A 27,055-nucleotide genomic window follows, 5' to 3' on the forward strand; every position below is an offset into this window, starting at 1 on the left:
TTTTTTGGGTTCCAGGTCTTTGTGGGCCTGCTATCTTGTGCACTGTAAGATGTTCAGCTGCATCCCTGCCCTCTGTCCACTAGGGGCCAGTAGCACCCCATGATTTATGACAACTGAAAATGCAGACATTTCTAAATGTTCCCAAGTCGAGAACCACCAGAATAGTTCCTTTCTGGTAGGTATGTTTGGTATCATTTGATATGGAAAGGGAATTTCGTCAGCTTTGTTGTTGATGCCCAACCTAATAACTCATCAGCAATAAGTCACTCACATGCCAAGGTCTAGGAAGGTGAAGTGGGCTTTATTTACTGCTCTGTTGGAATAGTGGGCAGACAGAGAAGCATAATGATTAAGAGCATGCATGTTGGATGCCGTGGGCCTTGGTTAGAGATATGGCTCAAGTTCTTAATAGCTGTGATATTGGGATAGTTCCTAAGTGCCTCTGTGTTTCAGTTTTTGTGTCTCTAAACTGAGGGAGTATTAGTAGCTGCCTCGCAGGCTCCTGTTCGTGTAGGAATCAAATACCTGGTGCCTGGCAGTGTGTGGCTCAGATGGAACATCGTGGGTTCAGGGGGTGAGAGTAGAATGATCAGATGTCTCTGGAACTCCCGCCCTGGCTCCGGCTCCCACACCCTTCCCCACTTCTCTCGTGGTTCTCAGGTTGATGTTCTTCTGCACTGAAACGCAGGGCAGCAGGACGCACGGTGGACCCTTGGCAAAGTGCTCGGACCTCCTGGGGCGTGTGGCCCAGCGTGCTCCCACGGGGCATGGGGAGGGAGGCTGTGCTGCTTGTGCTCTCTGTTCTGTCACAGGAAGCACCACCCAACCATGCGGAGTACGAGTCAGGTCCACAGGGTTTCAGGCTCTCACTCGGCAGTCCGCATGAGCCTGAATCTCCGGTGAGAGCGGCTCAAGGTGTGAAACTCTCCTGTCCTCAGGGTTTGGGGAGCTGATTCCTGTCCCTATCCGGAATCAGGTTCAGCTGCTTGGATCCCTGGCTTTTTTCTGGCCTCTTCTTCTGCAGCATTGTTTTGGAATACGTGGTTCTGTTCCCTGGGGCCAGGCAAGGAAATGCATCTCTGACCTCTTTTTGCCTCTCGGATGGTGTTTGCAGTCCTCAATTAGGCAGGCGGTACTCAGATCCCCAGATCCTGGGGTCAAGGGCATTAATGGGTACCACCTTGCTCTGGGGATGGGGAACAGAGATTCATTTCTCAGAAGGTCACAGCTTTGACTACTTAGCCAAGTATCAACCACTTGCGTGTTTGTTCCAGCTTCAGCCTCACAAAGCCAACGGAGAGGAGTATAAATATCTGGGACTGTCGGTGGGAGTGGGAATACTGCAGAGAAGGGATCCTCATACACTTTACAACCTAAAATTTTATGTACTTCATACCTGTTGGAAGAATCAGTACCCTTCGATTTTAATAAGCTATGTTGTGACAGTTACTTATGAATTGGGCAATTCTTAAATGAGTTTGTATTTGATTAAACACAGCATGTGACAGTAAAGCAACTATTTTCATTTCAAAATGAGTAGGACTTAAATGTTAAGGATCTACTTTATGCAGCTTAAAGATGGCGCCCAGCGTGCATATGAAAGACCTGTGCTTTTTCTGAGTCCTTCAGGTTGGGATCCGTTGTTGAATATACGTGTCCTTTTTAGGCCATTCCATTTGTGATTATTTCACTTTCCCAAGGGATTTCGTTATAAGCCAGTCAAGTACTTTATAGGAAAGTTGTCTTGTGTCTTGCCATGTCCCGTGGGAGCTGTCAGATGCCGTTTCATTATTGCCTGAGGTGTAATGCCCATATGTAAAACATTCTGATAATAACAGGTGCTCCTTCCCATCTTTTCTGTACATTACTGCTTTTCTCTTTTGTATTTTCAGTCTCTCTCTGTCTACCTCTTCAAGGTGTAAACCCGCCCAAGTCTTTCAAACAAAGAGAAAACCTATAGATCTAGACATTGTGACACCCCAGCAGCTATAAACTTGTTCAAGCCTTTTCTGTCTTGAAATAACAAGCCTCCTGTAGGTGGAGAAGCAGTGCTCCATCCTCGGTATCAGTGCGCACATCGGCTTTCTAAGCGTCACTGCTCACGAGCAGGAACCAGACTCCCTGGAGAAGTGGCTGATTTCACCTCAGGCCCGGGGAAGGCATAGGTGAATTGAGGTGTCTTGTTGGCAGAAAGCAAGGAAGCGCTCAGACCCATGGGGAAACGTGAAGAAGGCCACGGAAGCGGAGCTGGGGGCACCTCTAAATTGGACAATTTGGATACCGACAAGGATGACAGTAATAGATGAAAATACTCTGAAACACGAACCAAATTTGGGAGTTGATAGTGATATTAAAAATACGGATAAAAATGAGAGGACGAAGATGGGGCAGCTCTCCTTTACAGAAGAATGCCAGCTAGAAAATGTAGGAGGAATGATAGAATTAGAAAGTCACTCTTTACAACCTCAGTATAATAATCGATTTGGGCAACAATCTTCAAGTGACTGTGAAAAGCCATTCGGTGAAAGGTTGTGGGAGAACCACACAGTTGTCCTTCGGTATCCGTGGGGGATTGGTTCCAGGACCCCCGGGGATACCAAAATCCACGATGCCCAAGTCCCTCATACAAGACGGTGAAGTATTTGCATATAACCTACGGACATCCTCCCATATACTTTAGATCATCTCTGGAGTACTTATCATGACTAATGTAAATGCTGTGTAAATAGTTGTTATACTGCATTGTTTAGGGAATAAGGACAAGGAAAGAAGTCTATACGTGCTCGCACACACGTAACCATCCTAGGCCTTTTGATCAAAGGTTGGTTGATTCTGTCTGTGGATGTGGAACCCGCGGACACAGAGGGCCAGCTGTATTCCACTCTGAAGGCATCATTCCCACATCATTTAGAATAATAAGGAAAAAGTACCTTTTCAATAGGAATATCTGGCCGTCACTGAATGATCAAACTCTCCAAAAATGGGATAACTTGACATATTGTGCCTCCTGCTATGATTGAATTAGATGTACACAACAGACCTTGTCAAAACACTAATCACGGATGAAGAGTCGGACAAATTCAGAGTATGGAACATTCTGCAAAACAACCAGCCTAGACTCTTTAAAAAACCAATGCCACGAAAAGCAAACATGCTGGGTGGGAGGGAGCAGTTCTGGATCAAAAGAGGCCAAAGAGAAATAATAGGAGTGATCTGTGCTGGTGACTGGGGTGAGCAGAGGGGAGAGCCACAGAAATGGTTCTGGGACAATCGTGTGAGTCTGAATACAGACTCTATATGAAATTACTGAATTGATCTTAATCTTCCTAGGTATGATGCTGCTATGACGCGGCAGGAGAATGTTCTTGTTTGTCGGAGATGCATGTTGAAGTGTTCAGGAGGGAAGGGCCATGATTGCCTGCAACTTATTTTCAAAATGGCTCAGTAAAGTAGAGTCTGTGTGTGTGTACTTGTGTATGCATGCACTGTTTGCATGGTCTGTATTACATACAGCGTATCTGCACACGCGTGTGTGTCTATAGGTGTATATGAATGTATGTGTGTATCAGTTTTGAGGCCGGGTCCTGAGCTCGGTGCCTGACACAGCAAACACATCACAGCCGTCTCTGGACTTCTCTTCCTCCTGACCTTTCCTTCTCAGGTACCTTTGGGAGCTCCTTGCCTATCCTTAAAATTGGTGTTTCTTTTTCTGTTCTTGGCTGTCTTCTTTTCTCTTTCTACCTATTCTTCTAAGTCAAAGTAATCTTTACTTAAAACGTTGTTTTAAACCATCATCTATGAAACAAACTTTTCCTTTCTTCCATCAAATACTCTTTTGGCACCTGTTCTCAGGCAGTGTTCTTGGGCTTGAGGGTGAAGCAGAAAACCACCAACATCGCCCCTGCCCTCTCAGGGTCAGAGTCTGGTGGTTCTGGCACCCGAGCAGCCTCGTGTCCTCCTCCCCACCGCCACCTCCGGTTCCTGCAGTTCTGGGGCCCTCCCAGCCCTGGGTGCTGAGGAGCCACCTGCTTTCCCGCCACAGGGCAGCGCTGTCCCACCTGCCCTGTCAGTCACACCTCATCTGCAGCCACAGCTGTGTCTTGTCATCTCTTCCACTGTCATCACATTTTATAACAATAACTGCCGAATATTCATTGGGAACTTTACCTTGCCCCAGATATGGGCAATGCTAATGGATTTCATTTTTTCTTTTTATTGGAATACTTGATCCTTTGAAAAGAATTTATGTCACATAAGCTAAAGCACAACAAAAAGAACGCAGTGCCGCACTGAGAGCCAGCACCCCTCCAGCATCTCCCGCTGCATCCTCCCCGGGCTGTCAGTGCTCCTCCGCCCGGAGGTGACCCTGTCCTGAATTCTGTTTTCCATTTCCTCCCTTTTAAAATGAATGATTTGAATCCATAGGAACATACCTTCCATTGTACAAATTGTTCACGCTGTATGTATTCTACCAGGACTTCTTTGTATCCCATGCTCAGCATTATATTTCTAAAGTCCAGCAGTTTGGAAAAGGAATTGGAAATATTTAGAAAAGAGGGACGTTCACTCACCCGATGGCTGAGCATTTTAATTCCTGGGTATGTGCCCTAGAACACTCTCACAGGGGCATGCCCAGGATCACTTGCAAGGATGCTTGTAGAAACACTGTTTGAAATAGCAAAGATGTGGAAATAGCTCAGATGATTACTGACAGGAGAATGGGTAAAAAACACATCATTTATCTTGGGACATTTTACGTAACAGTGAAAATGAATGAACTACAGCTATGCGCTCTTAAATCCTCAAGTTGCCCCGAAGAGAGAGAAGTAAGCCCATTTTATAGTTGAGGAAACTGAACTGTAGGGAGTGTGAAGAAATTGTCCACTGTGCTGCTGCTGGGATGTCGTGGAACTGAGATGTGAATGCAGGTGGGTGCCATTCTGAAGCCTTAACCACTAGGGAGTATCCTCTCCTATTGGAAAGACTTGCTTTTGTTAGCTTGTCTGCGCTGCTGCGTGGAGAGAGAACTTTGTATTTTCATCCAGTCCAGCAGGTGGTTCCTGGTAGGTGTTGGCTGAGTTTCTGATGGAGGACCTTATTTTATGCAGGAAGAAAGCAGGTGAAGGGAGCTTAGTGGCTTGAGCAAGTTCCTGAGGTGGTAACCAGAGCGCCTACGACCAGGGCCCAGCTCTTCCACGCCCTCTGACTAAGCGTCTAAGCTGTAGGGTCTTACCCTGGTTTCATGCCTCCCCTCTAGAGGGTCCTGGGAGGAGCCTGGCAGATCCCATGTCAGCATAACTTGGATTATCACTGCCCTGGTCCAAGCACCTTGTCTGGGGCCTGCATCGCTCTCCCAGTGGACAGCAGCGGCCACTCCTTGCCTGTGGGACTCGAATGTGAATTTGTCCAGCCTGAAGCAGCAAAGAGGCCAGCACCCTTTCTTTGATCTCTTGGATGTCACTGATGTGATTAACTTGTGGAACAGGTCCAGGTGTGTTTGTGTGTGGGGGGCACGGGGGAGTGTGGAGTGTGGAGAAGGCCAGCCAGTGAGTATTTGGTGCCCTTGGCAGGTAAACCAATATTTGTTGTAAATATAGATTATTGTTGTGCTACTTAGGTATTCTGGCCCAGTGGGACAAAAATTGAAAACAAAGTGCAAAGCTGAGCTGCCTAGCTCTCCCCTGAGCTCTTCCTGTCTGTCACTCATGACCACTGAGCTCTGAGCAGTGCATGCCTTTTCTCTGCCCCAGGAACCCATGAGGGGTCCTTTGTAAACGGGTGGGGCTGTTGGCAGGGGTCTGGAGCAGGACCAGCTGAGTTTTGTCCAGGCTGCGTAGGAGCAGCTGGAATACCCAGGTGGATTTGTTTCACGCTGTCTCCATGGTGATGGTGCAGTCCAATTCTGTTAAGGTCTAGAGCACAGCCCTGAGGCGGGTCCTGGTCCCGGAGGCCTGGCTTCTGTCTCATTGCCCTGCTCAGGGAGGCCGCCTCGCTGGTCTCTGTTCAACGTCTCCTCCTCGGGGAGGCCTTCCCTGCTCGCAGGTCTGATGTAGCCATGCCCTGCTCAGCACTCCTGCCTCTCCCCATGTTTTATTTTCTTTATAGCTGTCTTCAGTATTTAGAATAATATTTATTTTTAAACTTATTTCCTCCCCCCTTCTTCTGGCGTACACCTCCCTTAGAGGTCAGCTTCATGAGAACAGAACTTATTCCTTTTGTTGCTGCATTAGTGCGCGGCTCGTATAGCAGACATTTAGTAGATACTTTCTGAGTTTATGAATGGATCTATTTGTTCAAATTTGGTCAAGTTAAGGACTTCATTTCCTTTATTCTCAAATGATGAGTCTTTTACAGTTTATTCTGAATTGTCACTTTCTAGTGTGCAGTGGGTTAAAATGCATAGATATCTTTATTGATCTTTGGTGCATATAGTTGATTGACTATAATCTTTGATTTATGATACATTCTTGTGCAAAGTTCATGCAAGATTGACTTTTAAAATTCTTTTTTTGTTAGTTTTTTTTTTAATAGGAAGATTGGCCCTGAGGTAACATCTGTTTCCAATCTTCCTCTTTTTTTTTCTCTCCCCAAAGCCACAGTAAATAGTTGTACATCCTATTTGTAAGTCATTCTAGTTCTTCTGTGTGGGACGCCACCACAGCATGGCTTGATGAGCTTCATCAAGGTCTGTGCCCAGGATCTGAACCTCGAACGCCAGGCTGCCGAAGCGGAGAGTGCAAACTTAACGTTTGGCCATGGAGCCGGCCCCTTATTTGGTTAGTTGTAATCATGTTAATAATTTCTCTCAAACTCAATAACCAAAACAAAAGCCAAGACACTGACAGTAATAAGCTCCATGTGACTGAATGCTCTACCCTCTCCCCCACCTGCCATCTCCCTGGTCACTTTCATTCCATGTACCCTGAGTCCTGTTTTCTTCATTCTCTCGCTGTCTTGTTTTATATTGTTTCATAACATCTATGTGAGTCCTAAAAGTGTATGTATGTACATGTTGTATGTATATATGTATGTATGAAATTGTGTTTTTTAAAGACCATCTGCAATCTTTTAGTGATTTTATATGTATCATAGCACATGACGTCAATCCATGTTACTGAGTGTTGCTGTAACTCATTTGTTTTGGTGACCGTAACATTCTGTGGTCAGAGCCTATTACTATTCATTCACTAAATTTCTTGTGTTTGGGATGTTTCCAGGTTTTTGCCCTCGTGAATCATGCTGAGATGCATGTCCTTGTTGTCTCGTGATGAACATGTGAGAGAGTTTCTTTTGGGTGTAAATCTAGGAATTAAATTGCTGAATCATTGGGTAATAATGCCAAACTCTCTGTCAAGGTGGCTACACCAATTTATGCTCCTTCCAGTAACGTATCAGGATTCTGGGGGTGTAAATCCTCTCCCACATTTCATTTTCTCAGATTTCTGACTTTTGCTTGTGAAATGTTACTACACTGTGGCTCTGGTTTGCCTTTCTGTGGTCATTGATGAAATAGCCTCTCCTCATGTGATAACTGGTCGTTTCCAGGAAATGTCTAGTCATATCTTTTGCTCGTTTTTTTCTCTTGAATTCTTTGTGCTGTTGTTGATTTGTAGAAATTCTTTGAATATTGTTGGTAGGTGCTTTGTTGGGTTTATGTATTGTGAATAGCATCTCCCAGGCTGTAACTTTTAAAACTTATATTTTGTATACTTTTAAAAGTATATATACTTTTTGGATTTTATAATATATATATTATAATAATATAAAATATAAAATATATATAATATATATAATCATATAAAAGTATATATACTTTTAAAAGTATATTTTGATAAACAAGTTACTCATTTCAATATAGTCAAATTATCATTTTTTTCTTTTTGAATTAGTGCGTTTTTGTATCATAAGAAGATTTTCTTATTCCAATCTAAAACAGTGGTTCTCACAATATGGTCTGTGGAAGCATGGGGGGCCCTGACACCCATTCAGGGGGCCATGAGGTCAGCCTCACTTTTAAAAGAACACTAACATGTTACTTGCCTTTTGCACTCACTCTACTGATATTTGCACTAATGATGTAAAAGCCAAGGTTTGTACAACAAACCCGTGGTTTTTTCAACACAAATCAAGGCTAGGTATCCAGCTGTCCTGTAGTCATTGCATACCTTCCCACCGTGCATTCTTAGTGAACAAAAAAAGAAAACAAAAAGCCAAGTTCACTTAAGACTGTCCCTGATGAAGTAATATATATTGTTAATTTGGTTAAATCTTACCCCTTAAGTATGTATCTTTTAAATATTTTATGTGACAGAATAGGAATTGTGTGTAAAGCACTTCTGTCGCATGTGACAGTTGTATAGAGGAACGACACTTGAGGATTGAGTTGCAAGCTGAGTTAAATGCTTTTTGCATGGAACACAGTTTTTACTTGAAAGAATGATAGACAAACTACAGTAATTCACACTTGGGTATTTGGCAGACATTTTCTCTAAAAGAACTGTCTAAGGCTTCACGGCAAGGAAAACAATAGCAATATTTGTTGGCAATGATAAAATTCAAGCTTTCAATCAAAGTTAGAATTTTGGAAAACTTGCTTCTCCCACTGTGAACTTGACGGCTTTCCAGTACGTAGACTGAGATGACTGCCGATATTAACATGATCTTTTGATACTATATGAGGAAAAGTATCTGTGCTTCAAAGTTCTGCCTGAATGTCTATCTCCAAATGACTAGTGAATGTATAATGTTATAAAATGTAGCACGGGCAAAAGATTTATAAAGGATTTTCATGTAACAAAAATATTCATTGATAGGGTTTTAGATTCCACATTGCAACCAACCTTTAAGAAGCCACCACTTGTTGAGTTTTGGTGTGATATCAAAGAAGAAAATCCAGAAGGCTATTAAAATACCCCTCCCTTTTCCTACTGTGGATCTGTGTGAGACTAGATTTTCTTCGATTTATTTTAACTAAAATAACATTTTGAAACTGATTGAATACAGAAGTGGGTGTGGAAATCTAACTGCCTCAGGCCAGATGGTAAAGAGATATGTAAAAATGTAGAGCAATGCTATTTTTCTAACTAAAACTTCTTTTGAAAATATAATTGTTTCATAAAAATGTGTTATTCATGTTAACTTGTGATGCTATTTTAAACGAATTAAAAATAAATATTTTATAAATTTCATAATTTAAATTTCTAATATAATAATATTGGTAGATATAACTTACACAAACAAAACCTCTTTCAGCTCGTCATTAGTTTTTAAGAGTGAAAGGGATCTTGAGACCAAAAGTTTGAGAATCCCTGGCTAAAATATACTTATCTATATTATCTAATAAGTTTCCTTTGGGATTAGTTTGCTTATTTTAATGTGTCAGCCGTTAATCTATATGTGTACTGGACAGTATGTGGCCTGTCTATAAATACTGAAAAAGGATAGCAGATCTTTATGAAGAGTAATTAAATTTAAAAAATATGTAAAACTTCCCAGTCTATCATTATAACTCCTACCGATCACATTTCTTTCATTTTTTTCTTGAGGTTTTTGGTTGTCTATTTGTTTGATTATCCATCCATCTGCCGAACATGTGGATTAAGCAAATCATAACCCTCACGTCCTTCTCTGACCTCTTTCTCTGTGAGACCACTGCCCCTGGGGCTCACGGCCTTGGAGCAGATCTCCAGGCTCCTAAGCTGTCACGGCCCCATCTGGCCAGGAAGGACTGGCCTACTTGTTACAATGTAGTCCCTCAAGGTAGTTGGCACTCACTGGGCATGTGTTGACAGACATGCATTACTTCCATCCTGGCACGATGCCCAGTTTTCTTTGCAATGATAGGAGGTAAACTGCGAGAAGCATTCATTTCCCCTTATCTTGTGATTTCTTTTTTGGCCCCATGAGTGTCAGATTCTAAGTTAAGAAATTTCCTGAGGGATTTTGCTCTTGGCCAGTATGACCTCTAACTTAGTAAGTTATTAGAGGGGTGGGGGAGGGAGTCCATTTTTCCTGAAGGGCTGCCGTGTGCCAGGTTCTAGCGTGTCCCAGCTAGCACCTCAGCAGCTCTCTGGGGTGATAGGTTTAGCATGATGTTTGCAGGTGATAGGACAGGGGAGAATCAAAGAGGCGAAAGAGCTAAGAAGCAAAAGCATGTAACTCAGGGTCACAGTTCAGATTCAGCTGTTTATCTGCAAAGTGCCTGTTTTGTTCCTCCATGTGAGATAGGCTCTACAAAAATCTGAGTCCTCACTAATATTGACTATGTTAGACGATGTGATTATTCCTGTTGTTGTGTAAACAGCTAGTTAAGGGGGGGGGGGAGCAGTCCTGGACCCTCTTGTATCTCCGACTTGTATTTATGTATAAATCACAATGTTTATTGGATGCATTCCTCCTCTTAGGTTATGGAGACAAGGTCGGGTGGGTGAAAGGGCGCTGGATTTGAAGCCAGATGACTTTTTCTTTTAAGCCCCATCCTTGGCCTTTATAAGCTGATTATCTTGTTTGAGTCACTGAACCTCTCTGGGCCCCAGTTTCCTAGTTGGTAGAACAGAGCCAATAATAGAAAGTCTTTCCCAGTGTAGTTTGGCTACTGGAAACACCCAATTTTGATCACAGTATCTGTGCAAGGCTTTTGAAGCAGAGGATTGTTCCTCTGGGAATAATTAGGAGTCCTGGATCTCATGTCATATAAAAATGATGTAAATTATCATTATTGGTGTTCTCCTTACCCCTTGGCCTCTTGGGCCGCCCTTTGAGACTTGTGTCTTTTCTTTTTTATTAGGTTGAGTTGTATAAAATTGCTGATCTTTGACTATTTTTTTATCTCCAAAAAATGGCAATTTCATATGGTTAATGCTAGTCCATTTAATTGTTATTAGTAAAATTACACATGAATGATTAAAAAAAAAAAATCTGTCTAATTGTGCCAAAGGGCATATGACAAAAAGCCAGTGAGCCCAGATCTTGGTTACATTTTCCAAGATCAACTTTCGCACTGGATTTTCCCCTCGGGCTGTCTTGATGACGCGGTGACCCCAGCAGCCCGTAGAGCGCTTTGTGCTGAAGCAGGACTGGGGGCCATGGAGCCTCTTCCCCTGGAATGGGTGGGACTGCTGAAGGGAAGGAGGAGTTGCAAATGCTAGCGTGTTCATTGTAATGATGTGAAGTGGGAGCTCTGTCTGTGTGTCTAAATGTTTGTGTGTCTTTGGAGGTGGATATATTTTTCCCGTGAATGCTTTCTTTAAGTGGGAAGAACTAGCAAGAAAGTTGGTAGGTGTAAAAACAAGTTAGAAAAGGACTTAGGAGGTTGCAGTTTCTCCATTTAGAGAATCATTTAGGAAGAGTCATAGCTTTTAAAAAATTATAAATTTAGTGATTTAAAAAACTTTTTGGTGGCAGAGTGGAGAGGGGCTTGTGGTTGGTGAATCACCCCCCAAATCTCTGGCTTCCTTCAATTGCAGTGTTCTTACAATCTCTCCAGACAATGGGGCCCTTTAAAAAAAGGTTGTCTTTTTCCTTTTGGTGGCAAAATAAACTGGAGTGAATTCTAAGCACGAATTAAGTTTTAAAATTATCTATTAGTCTAGATTTTATGGAATTTTACTGTTGAATTTCTAGGAAAACAAAGAATAGAGTAAGTTCCACGAGTTGTATTCTTTGTCTTTGCTGTCCACAAATTAAAACTAGAAATGCTGTGAATGCTTGATATTTAAATGTTAGTGAAATCTCAGAGGAGGAAACCAGAAGTCAAGAACCAGGCGCATGAAAATCAAAACCTAAGACGTTAATAAAAAACTAAAACAACTAGGAGGCTTATTAGATTCTTTTTTCTTGCCTTTGAAAATCAGTTGCAACTCACCATTAGATGCACACCACCAGCCCAGGCTTCCAGCTCCGGGGGAGACGCTAGATGCTTCCTTCCACGATGTATTTCACCTTTGGTTTCAGTTCTTAGTGAGGTTGTGGCTTTTTGTGCTCTTAAACCAAACCTCCTTTTTTTTTTTCCCCTTCTTTCTCCAGCATTTTAGTCTTTTATTGGACTCCCTTAGCTCTGAGGATTACGTCATAACCCAGCTGTGTCAGTGCTCTCTGTCATTTCCAAAACTGACTAACTTCCTGTTCCAGGTCTACACAACACTGTCTTATATTTTACAAGCTATAAGTTTACAAATTTTTAAAATAAGAAGTTCCTAAAGCCTAATGCACGAGCCCACGGAAGAAAACCCCGCGTCACGCAAGTAGAGAACGTTTACAGGGAAGAGCTAATTGGACTCAGTTTAGTCTTTGAACTTGGAAAAGTCAAATCTCTCCTGTAAATCTATCACTTCTCATTCCAGCCATTAAAAAAGAGAATGCAGGATGTTAAGAGCACAAAAAGCGATTTTACGTTGGAATCACAAATCTTCTTTAAATATATTCTGCATCGGATGGACTTTTCTCACTCACCAGCTTTTCCAGGCTCCCATGTTCTCTGTAGGCAAGATTGGATCAGCGACTGAGCGCAACATCTGATGTGGAGGGAGGTGTACTTTGCGTTCTGCCTGGGCTGCGTGTGTCGACCAGTGGGAAGTGCTGCATTAGCTCTCAAACCAAAGCATTTAAAGTGCTCTGTGAAATGTTGACATCTCGCCAAAGGCTTGAGTGCCAAGCACTTAGATGTCCACTCCTCTTTGGAGCCCTGCTCTGCTCTGTGCTTGTATATGCTGGGTCTGCCTTGTGCTTAAGGTTATAAATTACCCCAGTCCTGAGCAAACAGTAAGTGATATGAAACTGGGTACAGAGAGAGAGGGGAGAGCGGCCGAGCACGGGAGAGCTCAGCCCGCTGCAGGCTGGATCTTTCCCATGCTAGCTGTGACCTCTTCCTGTGAAGCTGTTGTAGAAATTGCTGCTATATTTATCTGGAAGTATTTCCAAGTTGTAATTCACATGACTTCAACTAACTTCTTGAAACTTGTTGCAAAACTGAAAAATACTTGAGAGCAAAACAGAGCAGAACATTTCCCACTTTGAGTAGCAGGGGCAGAAGTGGGGAGGCTGTGTAGGCGGGTGCACCCCTGAGAGTCGTGATCAGCAGAGGGCAAGACAACTGTCAAATGAGAAGAGAGACTGCGAGAACCCCAGAGCTGTCTCCCTGGACGTGGGGCGTTTCCTTCTCCAGCCCTACCCTGTTCTGCGGGTGGACTTGGCGGTACGTGGCCTCCTTCAGCTGTTAGCCTGAGGCATTCCTGACCTTGAGTTGGCGCTGTTGGGTCTCCTCGTCTTTCCTCAGGTTATCCCTTCCTCTTGGATCTGGTTTTGGGGCGCCCTGTTTGGCCCCAACCTCTGGGTCATCTCCTTAGTTAACAAGCGGTTGCCGGGATCTTTACCCTCACAGAATCCCCTGGATTAATGCAGTCCTGATTCATCATTCAGGAGGAAGGGCTTCGTCTCCTATGTTCTGTCTGCTTCAGACCCATCCAGGTTGGACCCATATCATCAACTTTACTCGTTTCACCAGTTTCTTTCCCTTTGTCTTAGGGTAGCACGCTCATTATCAATCATGCTTATCATTATCAAACAAAATGAAACAAAAACTCGCAAAGCTCCCCCTTGTCCTGAAGTCCCTTTTATTTGCTGCCACCGTCTACTGGTTGCCCAAGCTGTAAACCATTAAGTTCTCCTTCACTGGCTCGTCCTTCCCTATCCAGTCAATCACCAAAACCTGATTTTTTTTTAATGCCCAAAGATTGCCTGTCTATGATTCTCACCAAGCCCAAGGTCATGTTTGCCTGTGCTCCCTGCCTCAGTCTATTCCCCACCACAGTGTCTGCCCTCCGGTCACCCTGAGAGGGACCCTCTAAGATATACGCATGGCCAGGTCCTTTTGGGGGTCCCTGTCACCTACAAGACAAATTCGTGCTGCTTGGTCTGGCAGACCCAGTGCTGCATAGTGCGGCCCTGCCCATCGAGTGCTGCTCCTGGTCTTGAAATTCATCTTCCAGCAGCGCTGCCCTGTCTAAGCTTCCTGTGGTCTGCACAGTTCCCGCTCCTTGCTGGGCTTGTGCCTTCGCCCTGCCTGCAGTCACTCTGGAATAATTCTCCTCTCCCTTCATGTGGTACATTCTGCATTTGAACTGTTTCTCTAAAATTCTAGCCATTCGTGTCCTAGCCTCTCAATTTTTGTTATATCCACACGCCATCTGCTCTGTTTATATCTGATTTTTGTTTACATGGAATCACCTGAAAAATTAAATGTTAGGATTCACCCTAAGCAAGCATATCTTTGAAATTACAGATTTTATGCGTTTATGTTATCTTTTCATTAAAATAATTACATAGCTGTTCAGTGAATTTGTCTGGGTTCAGTTTATCCTGAGTATTTCTCAGACCTGGGGAAACACTGCTTTCAGGTGCTGTTCCACCCACCTGTCCTCTGGGAAGCTGTTTCTGATCTGCCTCCTCACTGTTAGCAAAAATACTGTCTAGCCTTCCTTCCACCCATTCTTATATCCGTCTGTTCATCTATTCAACCGAGTACTATTTATTAGTCACCTGCTGGATGCTGGATGCTGTAGGCCCCTGGGGGTGTAACCATGAGAGCTTAATCTGTGTTTTGAATTGCTTGCCCTGTTTCTCCCAGCTGGATCAGGAACTGTTGAAAGCAAGGGCAAGATCTTGTCAGTTTTGTATCTTCAGCATCTATCATGTTTACTCATGGAATTAAAAGAATACAAAAGTCAGGATGTGTTGATTTGTTAATTTTCTCTTTCTTCCAGGTTTTACTTAAAAGACTCGGTCTGTTTCATAAATGAGACTTCTAAACATTGGTGAAGGCCACAGTAAAAGTTAATATGCTGACTTTTATTTTTGAAGATTTGTGATCCCTGATATAAAAATAAACTGTCTTTTATTAATATTCAGTTTGATATGCAGGAATAGCTTTGTTTGTTTGTAATCTGGTAATTGCTAGAACTAGCTCAGATACAAAGAAACCTGGAGTCAAATGTGTGTATATTTTAACCCAAACCAGTACTTGAGGCTGTGTGGATCAAACTTGGTTCAATGTATTGGATTAAATAGTGAGTGTAGCACAACCAGAGGCACTCACAACTAGGTATACAACTCTATACCGGGGGACTTTGGGGAGAAGAAGAAGAAGAAAAAGAAGAAGAAGAGGAAGAAAACAATAATGATTGCAGTGTTGAAACCAACAAGTACTACATGGGAATGCCAAAGGGCAAAAGTTGTTTTTCTTTGGTTAGAGGAATTTGTGCGTTTATAATGGCATTTGTTCTATTTTGTGAGCTGAAGGGAGAGTGGAGGAACCGGAGACTCAAATCTCTAAGGCTTATGAGTTCAACAGTCTTGGGGAATTAAAAGAAAGAAGTGTTAACAGAATCCACTGGCACAAAGCTAAGGACCTGGGGAAACTTGGGGGCGTGGCAGGAACCCCGAGTTCAGTGGAGACAGATGTCAGTGTCTGGCGTTTGAGAGACTGTCTGCAGTGAAACAGGCCAGTCTAAGTGTGGAGGGTGGATTCTTGTACACTAGGTAACTGCAGAGGCGCGCCCCTTTTCACTGTGTTCAGGTTCATCATGTCTTAGTTTCGCACTGTGCCAGAAACCACTCAGCTAATTGTTGCAGGAGGTTCCCCATGCCCACACTCTGCAGGTTGAAGTCGTGCACAGCAGCAGGAGACGTGCGCTTCCATGGGGCTGAGGACACAGCCCATCTCCAAACACACCACCTGTCCTCTCTCCTCTGGCCTTTGTTGGGTCGTTGCCTCCACCGGGAGTGGGCTTTCTCCTCCATGCGTCCCTTCAACCCAGCTCAGACTCTACCATTTATGGAGCTCTCCCTTATCTTCCCACTAAGAATGAATGAGTGATCGGCCCTTTCTGAATTCCTATAGTGCTTATTTTGGATTCTGATTAGACCACTCTTCTGACATTGTACTGCATCACAGATGGTCATGCCCGTCTCTCCTGGTTGGGTGGAAGGCAGGTCTTTTGCCGATGCTCTCAAGTCTGTTGTTTACTTGGCCTGTCGGGATGGAGAGCAGATGATTTTCCCGCAGCCTCTGTCCCCCATGTTGCCAGGCTGCCCAGGCTGGCTTCCGGCCTTGACTCATTAGCTCTTTGCTTAGCAACCCGTGGGCACCCCGCCCCCTAAGACTCCGGCTCAGTGAGAAAGGAAGCTCCTTCAGATACGAAAAGCTGATCAGATCAAGTGAACGAGCATCTCCTCTGTTCTCCTTCCTTCTTTTTTTCCTAGCCCAAGAAATTTAGTCATCCTTTTAATTTTGATTTGTACTTTCAGAAATCAAATAATTTTATAAAACTTGTAATGAAAAATCGCAGTCCTTGCCCTTTTTCTATGCCCCGGTGGCCACCTGTTTCGCTTTTTAGCTATTGTTTTTGGGCATCATCCCCTCTATTCCCCCATAGCTGAGAGTTCGCGACCTTCAGTAGTGCCTGTTGACGTCTTCATGAGGAAGATGAAGACTTAGCTCTTTTATCCTCCACGCTTGCCTTCCCCTAGATAATTTTGTCTACAATTTTTGGATAATCAGTATCCCTTAGTCCTATAATTGGAGCGATGTAAATATTATTTATAGCCGAGGCTCAGTGCCTGACTGAAGGGGATTGCAACTCCCCACCTCCTCTTGTGACCAGGAGAAACTGTGCCCACTTGCTCCAACGAGGGCAGCCTTCCCTCGGGGTCCAGGCTGCCCGTTTTCCCATTTACGGTCAGTTAAGTGATATCGATGTGCTCTATAAATGTCCGCTCGTGTTATCACTTCGATGTTATAATTAGAGCCAAACCTCACTTCGTCCGGTGCTCCGCTGTACGTGTATAAATAGGCTCACAGGTGCCTTGGCTGGCATCTGCGTTTGGAGAAATAGATAAAGTCCAGGTGTATGTTGACATATTCAGCTTTTGCTGGATAGATTCTTCTCAGCACTGTACCTCACCAGGCAGAGGACATGTGTGTTGACAAGTCCTTGTTATTAGTAATTTTCTGTTATATTTCACCGGGGAGGCCTTCCAGCTTGTCAGTTGTAGGCATTTTAGCTTTTGGCAGCTTGGAAGTATTTCTGTCTTGGAGAAGTCACTTGCATGATCCATACACGCTCCTCAAACTGTGTTTTTTATCATTGTCCTCCTGGTCGAGACTTACCTGCTCCCAAAAGCCTGAATCAGGTCCTGACTCTGCCTTCCTGCTCTCTTCTTTAGTTTTCCAGGAAGCCTTCTGTTATATTATCCTTGATAAGCAAGGCTATTGATTTTACTCGTTTAAAAATACAGACAATCACTTAGAAGATAAAAGCTTGAGTGAGTCATAAATAGGCAGGCTGGGCACTGGCTTGTGCAGTTGATGAGCCTGCGGGCAGACCAGCTTCATGTCAGTGTAAGCCATCCGCGAAAAGAGCGAACAACCAGATAGCTGAAGGGAAGCGGGAGGACGACGGTTGTTTGTAAAAATGCTATTTTGGAGACTCCTACTAATTGGTAACCCTCATGTGTATCTGCCTAAGCTTTGTCATAGTTCAGAAGGGGCAGAGAGAAAGCCCGTGGTGAGGGGTTGCTCAGCACGAGGTGTGAGGCGTGAGCGCCCCCAGGAGCGGCTGCCCTGTGCCTTCTGCAGGCCTTGGTAACTGATGACGGGCCCCTTCCTGCAGCCTCCCGTCCTTCTCTGGGGACCTCACGCAGTCTCTGAGAGCCTGCCCCTGAGATGCAACCTTCATCCATCTCTGGCTAGAGTTTCCTCCAGGACAAAATGAAGAAAAAGACTCCCGCAAACTTGTCTCCTCCAGCGTGGAGGCAGAGTCGGGGTTAGACCGATCTGTGATTCTTTGCAATTCATCCTACGTGATGTAGTCAGAGTTAAATTTGGGTACCAAAGTGAGCTCTGCCTCTTATCAGCCTCGGGACCTTGCGCCAGTTATGTAATCTGTTTCCCCGTCTGTAAAAAGTGTCTAGCATCACCCACTTCACTCACGTTGTTGGTGAGTTTAAACGAAGCGATGTATGATTTCTTACTGCACTGTCCAGCCAAGTTGGTGGCCAGTAAATGGTAGGGGCTCTTACTGATATGACCATGGGCTAGTTGTTGCTCTTGAAATTGTCTTCTCATTGAAGAGGTGGTAGATACAGGATGCTGTGCTTGGCCGTTTTCATAAATGTTGATTTCTGTGGAAAGATCCACATTCGAGTAGGTCTTTGGCTCAGTGACCCTGGTTGTGGGAGGGCTCTCTCAGATGACATCGACATACATAACCCTGGGAAAAGTCTCCCCAAATTCTAGGCCTGACGTCAGAAGGAAATAAGCAGTATGCAGTAGTCTGAAGTCAAAGCCTTAAGGATGGCCCCTGGTGCATTTACTGTGCCTGGGTTTACTCTGTGCCTAGCCCCCCGGACCCCTCGGGAGGAAGCCGGGCATCTGCTTTCCACCCCTCATTCCATCCCTCTCGCACTCGGTCTCCACGGGGAGCGTGAATGCATGCTCCCTCTTTCTTCACTGCTGTCAACTTGAGTTTTCAGGGTTCTGCTGTTTTTTCCTAATGTAGACAAAACCTGTTATCCTGAGTCCCTCTCTGCTGCCAGAAATCACGTTGGACTGCTGCCCACAGGAAACACTAAAGCTTATTGTGCTAATGGCATTATTTAGCAATGTCTAGATGACTCTCTCTTATTTTAAGGCCCAGGAGAAGCTAGAAAATAATAATAAAGGCAGGAAACATTTATTTTTTTCCTTGGGTAGGGAGAACAAAGCTCATATGAGCAGAGCATTCTGTAAATATTTTGTTAGTTCAGCTGGCTGGTTATTAATCCATTCTGGTTTTTTGTGGGAAATGACAGAGGTGTTTTTTTTCTTTTTTAATGGGCCATAGGAAAAAAATAATGTTTGAATTTGCTGAATAACCTCCTGTCGTTTGCCAAGCCAGATATGACTTGTCAACTCCCGGTATGAAGTCTGTCCTGTCCGCCAGGAGTTGGCGTGCTTACTACTCTGTTGGAGCCGCTTAGTTTCAAAAAAAAAAGCTGCACACGATTTTGTTGCTTCTGAAAAAAAGAAATGGTATGGTTTTAAAAAGGAAGTGATTGAAGGATTGTAGATATTTTGATCTAAGTTTTCTGCCAACCACTTGGGATGGCTTCTGAGTGGCCTTGCCTGGAAGACGTCTTTCTTTATGTCGATCCTTTCTCTGTAGCTCTATTCTACAACGTCAGATTTAATCCTCTTTTCTCTGTCTGCCAGTTGGCGTGCTGTAGTTGGTCTAAATATTTATAGATCCTGCCAGTGCATATTTGTCTTTCAGGCGGTTGAAACGTTTGTTGACTTGGAGCCTTGGGGGTAAGAGGGAGAGTGTGTCTGGCCAGTTGAGAGTGAGGTCTCCGGAGCAGATTGCCTTAGTTAGAATGCTGGCTCAGTCACCTACCAGCTGTGTATCCTTGGGCACATGCCTCAGCCTCTCTGTGCCTCAGCAGTCTCTTCCTTGGGATGATCTATACAAAAGCAATGATAATATTTACTTCAAAATATTGTTGTGAGTGCTGGCCTGTAGAAGAGCAGAATTAATGTTGCCTGGTGTAAGCGTTGTTTCCTGATGGAGAACTCAGAAAACCGTGAAGGACACTTGCAATGTAGGGGATTTCTTATTATCTCTAAAAGGTAATGATTGCTTGGAGAAAACAGGATTTTGAAATAGCGCCTAAATGTGGTATTTACAGATCTGTGTCTTATCATAATTTTCCCCTGGTCTGTGTTCAGACTGTCTTCTTTCTAAGCGTCATCGGGACCATTTGGTGAAGATGAGGCTGCACAGATTTTGGTATCCACATTTCTTCAGCGTTTGAGTTGTGATTAATACTTGCTGCTTCCTTTCCTACCTTTTATAAGGTGCTTTAGACATTTTGTGTGTAGACAACATAAGAATCAATTTGTTTTGGCCGCAAGTTCAGTTTTTCTGGCATGAAGCTCTATTTATTATTCATAAAATAAAATAGCGAAGGTGCAGACCCAGCATCCATACTGTTCTAATCAGAGGGTCCTTGTGCTCGGAGGCGTTCGTAGGCCAACTTGCGGGATTCATTTTCATTTAGAGGCACAAGATGGGAGTTCCTAGGCTACTTAAAGACAGCCTGTAATGGCTCGGAATATCTGGAAGCTACACGGTAACTGGCTCAGGAGGCATAATCAAACGCTCCAGACCTTCACAAATTATTATTTCTAATATAATTTCACCACTTGGTTTAGTTCTGTTTGTTGGTGACATAAACGCTTTTAGTATGTTGCAGTATGGGTGCTGCATACAAAGCAGGTGAAGAACATTTCTTATTGTCTTCTTGAAGGAGGAGGAAAAAGGTGAATGAAGTGCAGTCTGGGGTTGCCCTGGGTTAAGTCAAAGGGGCCCCTTGCAGCGGGAGGCTGAGAACGTTCCCCTCCTGAGCTGCTTTCAGAGCAGCTGCGCAGTCTCCAGAGCCGGGGCAGTGCGTCTTGAGGGGTGTGGGAAGTTCTCCTTCCATCTCTGTTCCCTTGAGATCTAGCATCAAAGACTCATGTGCTCGGGCTCTTTTCCAGCCCTTTCAGGAGCATCTTGGTCCCTGCCTCCCGCCAGGCAGAGAAGGGGAGTGCAGTGAGCCGGGAGTCACCTGTGTCCCTGCGCTCCTGCCCTGAGCTGGGCCTCTACCTGCTGTGCGTGTGCTGCCCCGCAGCTCCCGGAGGGGTGGGAATGAGATGAATGGTGCATGTGGAACGCACACAGTTGTGGCGCAAAATAACTAATCCCTATTAGTAGAACTTCTTTGATTTCTCCAAACTGAGGTAATTTAATTGTATTCCCCTGTCCTCTCCTGCACCGTCCCCCCCCCCCCACCCCTGCTGACCCCATGGGCCTGTCTTAGAAGCCGACTCGAGCACTTGGTTTGCAAAGGAGCATCCTGCCGTGTGCTGGGGCGGCATTGCTGTTTAGAGGTTGTGCCCACAGGATCGGGACACCTCCTGTCACTGGTCAGGTCTGGGGGACGTTGGGGACAGGGCGGACGAAAGTAAGCAGAGAGTGAGGGCGGAGGTGATGCTGTGATGCTGTGCTTTTTACTCACTTGCTCCATGGCTCAGTTAATTCCTCAGTTTTAATGAGCAGATTGGGTTGAAAATTATCTAAAGTCCTTTCCTCCTTAGATTTTTCAGGCTCTTTTGGCAGTTCTTGTAGTGTCTTTCTAAAATGTTCCTCCAGTCTCTGGGTCTAGCAATGTGTTGTAAAACTGTGTAGATGATGGCCCGGCCCAGTGGCGCAGCGGTTAAGTTCGCATGTTCTGCTTCGGTGGCCCAGGGTTCGCTGGTTCGGATCCCAGGTGCGGACAAGGCACCGCTTGGCAAACTGTGCTGTGGTAGGCATCCCACATATAAAGCAGAGGAAGATAGGCGTGGATGTTAGCTCAGGGCCAGTCTTCCTCAGCAAAAAGAGGAGGACTGGCAGCAGATGTTAGCTCAGGGCTGATCTTCCTCAAAAAAACAACAACTGTGTACGCATGTGTGTTTCTTTTGTGTGGAGCAGTGGAACCCGTTTTTTCTATTGAGAGCTAAAGTAAAAGCCTAGTGGATAAATCGGTGAACATGTACCTTTGAATGCAGGGGGAGTTGGCCCACCTCCTCAAGGTATGCCTTGTTGCCCCCAAGGTATGTCTGTGATCCCCTCTGACTAAGGAATACAGTTTGAAAACTGTATGGTTCTTGAAGAACTGTGTTCTAGAATAAGCCTATCCTTATTGCGACGTCGCAACGACAGGCTTCGTAGACATTTTAGTAACAGAGCCAATGAGCGGACGTTTAGACATCGAGATGAGACACTGGGGAACGAGGAGAATGTTGCCCGTTGGATTTGGTCCCTTTCTTTTGGGCAGTTACAGTATCAGGACATGCAGAACGCTAGTCAGAGAACCATCACTTCAAGCCTGGGCTTCCTCTCTGCTTTAGAGCCTCCTTACCATCCCTGGTCTGTGGTGGGGGCCAGCAGGGCTGCGTGTGGCTGTGCCCTGGGGTTTGCCTCTTGACCCCCAGCTCCTCAGCCCCTTCCTGGGACAAGGTGAGCTACTTTGAGTCAGATGCCTTTGTACGCTGGAGTGTTTAAGACAGACGACCTCCAGGAAATCTAGACTCTCCAGGAACTTTATAGTCAGTGCTATATTCGAATGTGTCCCCTTTCTGTGACTTAGTTGGAATACCAGTTACAGCTGGCCCTCCGTGTCCCCAGGTTCCACATCTGTGGGTTCAAGCAACCGCTGATCGAAAGGCCTACGGTGGTTGCATCTGTACTGAACGTGTGCAGACTTTTTAAATTGCCAATATTCCCTGAACAATATAATATAACAACTATTTACATAGCATTACATAGTATTAGGTATTATAAGTAATCTAGAGATGATTTAAAGTATATGGGAGGATGTGTGTAGTTATATGTAAATACTATGCCATTTTATCTAAGAGACTTGAGCATCAGCAAATTTTGGTACCCACGGGGGTCCTGCTACCAATAACCTGAGGATACAAGTTTGCACTCCAGGCAATTCTAAAATGGGCTTAGAACACAGAGGGAGCCAATGGGTCACGAGTCAGTGCAGCCATCCAGCCTGCAGGTACGCATGTGGGCCAGAGAGCCCCATGGAGTTAATTCATGTAACTGCTAAAATATCTGCTTTTCTTTGATTGGCAGTGCTTTCCTGTTTTATAGATATTTGGTGTACACTCACATGTTTTATTTATAAGAGTTAAATTTTTTGATGAAGATACTTATTTTCCTATCTGATCTATGTATTTATGTATATATTAAACATGTGATTATATGTATTTATTATCAGCAATAAATAAATTTATTTACCCCAAATAAAAGCATTTGGTAGTGCTTTGGAATGGAATGACAAGGAATGCACGGCTCCCCTAAGGGTTTTAATTTGTTTGAGTCCTGGTGTTGGGGTTTGGTGAGTGAGTCCTGGGGAGAGATCACACAGCTGTCCTTGGGAACAATGCTCTCTGTGATGTGCTGTGAACACCTGGTTTTCCTTTGGACACAGGCACTCCTTCTGAACTGTGATGTATTTTTCTTCTTGCCTGTAAGATTGGAGGAGAAACTCTCTGATCTGAGGTACATTGCCCTGGGAAATACTTTTGAAGAGATTTCATTTACCAAAGGCTTAAGCAAAACAGATTTGGGTAAGATGACCTCATAATTTATTATTCAAACTGGGACACTTTTGAGAGTGACAAGGGGCATTAATTTTAATTACACTGGGACTGCAGGAGTGAACTGGGTCTGTCCTGGGCAAACCGGGACATGCATTCACCCTAAGATAGGGACTCTCTGGGTAGTCAGAATAGAAATTTCAAATAACCCAAATCTTTTCAAAGCACAGGACTTAACTAAAACCTTAAAATGAGCCTCCAGACAGGCTCTAGCTTGTCCCTCTTTTGTTTTTTAAAGGTCGGCACCTGAGCTAACAACTGTTGCCAATCTTCTTTTTTTTTAATTCTTCTCCCCAAAGCCCCCCTGGTACATAGTTGCATATTTTAGTTGTGGGTCCTTCTGGTTGTGCTATGTGGGATGCCGTCTCAACATGGCCTGATGAGTGGTGCCGTGTCCGTGCCCAGGATCCGAACCAGTGAAACCCTGGGCTGCTGAAGCGGAGCACGCGAACTTAACCACTTGGCCAGAGGGCCGGCCCCTACCTCGTCTGTCTTTGAAGTGAATGCTGCTGTGATTAGGATTGGCGTCTACTGTGGGCTGATTTATTGAGCATCTGCTATGTGTTAATACTCTGCTCATCTCTAGGGGCTTCTTCCATCAGCCACTTAAAAGAGCTCATTGCTTTTCCAAACCAGAGTTCAGCCCCCACGCATTCTCTTTCTGCTCTGTGGATTCCCTGTCTCGTTCAGGTTCCTTCATGACGCCTTTGACTGTTTTAATCATCCTCTTCTCTCCCTTCGATAATCTCTATATCTTACCTCTAGATTATATGGAACCAAATCCCTTTTTTGTTGTGCGGCAGATATTCCAGTCACTTCATGGGATTTGTAAGCACTCTAAGGGAGTTCGAGTCATTTTCTGTGTTTTGGTCAACCACAGCGTTTAGCTTACTGCCGGGGGTATGGTGGGTCCACCTACCCAGTCTTAAAAAAGTAATAAACACCTTATTTTTGTAGATGACTATAATAAATGATCATTTTTCCCTATTCAAAATGCCACTTCTGGTGTAGTTGTCCTCACATTAGATTATGCTCAAAGGTAAGACATCTACGACAAAGTCAACATTTATCTTTATCCTGAGGGCGTTATTATCTTTATCCACGTCCGTGTCCACTATGCTGGTCCTTGGGTTCCCACCTCCCCAGACTGAGTTCTCCGAGGGTGGGAATGCATCTGGCTCCTTCCGTTCTACATGTTGGGGGTCAAGCATGGCCTGCTGATCCCTGTGTGTTTAATGACCAAATGACATTGACTTGGATTCGTTTTCGGGGAGCACCTTGATCTTCAGAGCCATTTAATTCTACATGTCATTTTCTGAACTACGTTATACCCTTCCTCACCCTCCTTGGAAAATGCCTGTGTGGGAGAGATTAAGGATGTGTCTTGCACGTGTGCATGTTGGAGAGACCAAAAGAAAAAAAAAAGGTGGAGGTGGTAGTGATGGTGGAGGTGTGTTGACAGCCACTGTTTTATACTAATGGCAAAGCTAGTTTCTAATCTAATTGGATATGAGGAATTTGATAAATATTTGCTGAACTGAATGAAACTCATAGTCAAGTGTAGCCCGCCTAGAATTGTGGAGGGCGGGGAGTCGGTGGTGAGGGAGCCAAACCAAACGGCCCCCGTTGGTAGGTAGTTCACTGGTGTGTGAGGGAGAAATGGCCGTTCATTTTCATACATCACTTCTGTGAGGGAGTTTGGTGGTTTACCTTCAGAATAAAGCCAGAATGCCCAGAAAATTCCTTAAGCCAGTGGTTCTCAAAGTGTGGTCCCTGGACCCAGGAAAGCAGCATCAGCATCAACTGAGAGCTTGGTAGAATTGCACATTCTCAGAGATTGCCACAGACCCCTGCCCCTGAAGCAGAAACTGAGGGTGGGCGCAGGGATGTATGTTTTAACAGGCATGTTAAAGTTAGAGAACCACTGGTAAACCAACAATTTTTAACAGCATTAGGTTATGAAGACCTTTCAGAATTTGATGAAAGCCAGAAAGCTAGAAAAATGGACAAGCACATTTTATACCATAGCGAGGGATTTGGGGACCCCTGACTGAGCACTCTGACATGAACCAGGCATTTTAGTTTTCCGAACAGCTCCTGTTACAGTTATTAGATGCTAGTTCGCACACCAGTGACTGGTAGGTTGTGAGAATTTCTCCTTCCTCTCTAGTAGCGTGTGTACCCTTGGCCTGTTGTCCCCCCTCAGCCTTTTTCATGGAGCCCTCCCACCCCGAGATCTCTGCAGACGTTAACTCTGGGCCGCGTGCTGAATGTCAGCGTGGTACTTGCGGGCTCCTCCTGACACCTGTCGCTCAGCCACAGCCTCGGCGTGGTGGAGGCTTCTGGCCGTCCCCCATGCAGCCAGAGCGAAGGAAATTCTGTGAAGGCTACTTTACTTGAAACAACTTAAGTGTTTTATTTTGCTTTTTAATTTTCTCAGGAATGCATGGTCAATGTAGACAAACTAGAAACTGCAGAAAAGTGGAAAGAAGAAAATAAAGATTGTTGGCCAATTTATCCTCGGGTAACCAGTTATTTTCTTGTAAATGGTAAGATGTGAAAGAAGAGGCACTTGGGGACTTTGACACTAGAGGGGAGCTTATGCCTCCTGGTTCTGCTCTAGGATAATAACAATAGCAATAACAGTAATACCAACGTTTGTTGAGTTTTTATAAGATGCCAAACACTGTTGTAAATTCCTTATTTATATGAACTCATTAAAACCTGACAGCTAGTGTCTGAGGTTAGTGCTGTTAATGTGTCGCAAGTAAGTGAGGACGGTGAGACCAGACAGTGAGGACAGAGTGGTTAACCATCTTGCCCAAGGTCACACAGCTGGTGAGGATTTGAACTGAGGCAGGGAGGATGCCATGGTTCTCTGCCTTAAACAGGTGCCTGCTGGTCCCCTGGGATGAGAAATTGCTGTAAATTGCTCTTGGGTGGTTGGGGTGGAGAGGAGACCATGGCTGAAGGTGTTGGGGTGGAGGGATGAGAAGTAGGAAACTCCTCATGGCTCAAGTGGGAGCAGAGATGGACCAGCAACTCAGGATGTGCCCAGGTCCTGTGTGCTTAGGGCTGCCCAGCGCTCTCTGATGATGTGGCTGATTGTCAGCCTTGCCTTGACGTCTCTCCCAGGCCTTTGTCATCAACATGTGGAACTGCTGCCCGGGATGCCTGCTGCTTGGAGCCTTCCCACCCTGCCTGACAATGACGGGCATCTGTGCAGTTTCAAACTGGATGACTTTACATTCCGTGAGCTGGACCTCACAAACAGCTGGATCCAGAAGGGAATGTACCACTGTGGCGGTCACAATTTGTTACCCTAGTGAGGACTGACAGAATTGTTCTGGGTCACTAAGCCCTGGAGTAATGTTTGTTTGTCAGATTGCTGTGCCCTTTGATTGTGAGTTTAATGCCGATTGGTTTATATCAACTTTCCAAAATGTCACGAGCTTAGCATGTTTCATCACTAATTTAATTTTCCTTAAGATTATTTCCCAGAACACTAAGTGGAAATTTTTTTCTTTAATGTTGTTTGAAAGAAAGAATCTAAGAGCAAATTGATTGAATACACTCAGTGCCTAGGCTCATGGCTGAGAGATGAGTAATGCAGGAGTTGAGGATGAGGGTTGAGTTCCTGGACTTGGAGCCTGCCTCCCCCGCTTATCAGCTGAGACACTTGATCCGTCTCTTAAAGGGAATTAACTCTCTGGTCCCATGGGCTGGTTCTAAGAAGTCAGTGGGGTACTCACAGAGCACACGTGCAGCCTTGAAGTATGGTAAGCCCTCATAAATGTGTGTAATTGCTAAATCCTAGAAGGAAGGTAC

General features: G+C 44.6%; 3 protein-coding genes across 19 annotated transcripts in view; 1 reads left to right on the forward strand and 2 right to left on the reverse strand.

Moving 5' to 3' along the window:
• GPR171 (G protein-coupled receptor 171) overlaps positions 1-12,559 on the reverse strand; it is a 36,431-nt gene extending 23,872 nt beyond the window's left edge. Inside the window, exon 1 of one of the 2 annotated variants that reach the window (XM_070493681.1) lies at positions 12,451-12,559. The gene's annotated coding sequence lies outside the window, so the exon portion shown is untranslated. Of the gene's footprint in view, positions 1-11,863; positions 12,005-12,450 lie in introns of those variants that run through there. The other variant, XM_070493680.1, reaches the window with a different exon arrangement.
• MED12L (mediator complex subunit 12L) overlaps positions 1-27,055 on the forward strand; it is a 312,345-nt gene that overhangs the window by 125,707 nt on the left and 159,583 nt on the right. The gene's annotated exons all lie outside the window — the stretch shown is intronic.
• P2RY14 (purinergic receptor P2Y14) overlaps positions 1-27,055 on the reverse strand; it is a 48,504-nt gene that overhangs the window by 8,871 nt on the left and 12,578 nt on the right. The window contains exon 1 of one of the 6 annotated variants that reach the window (XM_014838579.3): positions 12,451-12,581. The exons of 2 other annotated variants lie outside the window; for them this stretch is intronic. The gene's annotated coding sequence lies outside the window, so the exon portion shown is untranslated. Of the gene's footprint in view, positions 1-11,863; positions 12,004-12,450; positions 12,582-27,055 lie in introns of those variants that run through there. 3 more of the 6 variants (XM_014838575.3, XM_014838572.3, XM_014838577.3) reach the window with 3 other exon arrangements.

The sequence above is a fragment of the Equus asinus genome, chromosome 21, assembly GCF_041296235.1.
Source record: "Equus asinus isolate D_3611 breed Donkey chromosome 21, EquAss-T2T_v2, whole genome shotgun sequence".
In the NCBI taxonomy this organism is placed as follows: Eukaryota; Metazoa; Chordata; class Mammalia; order Perissodactyla; family Equidae; genus Equus; species Equus asinus.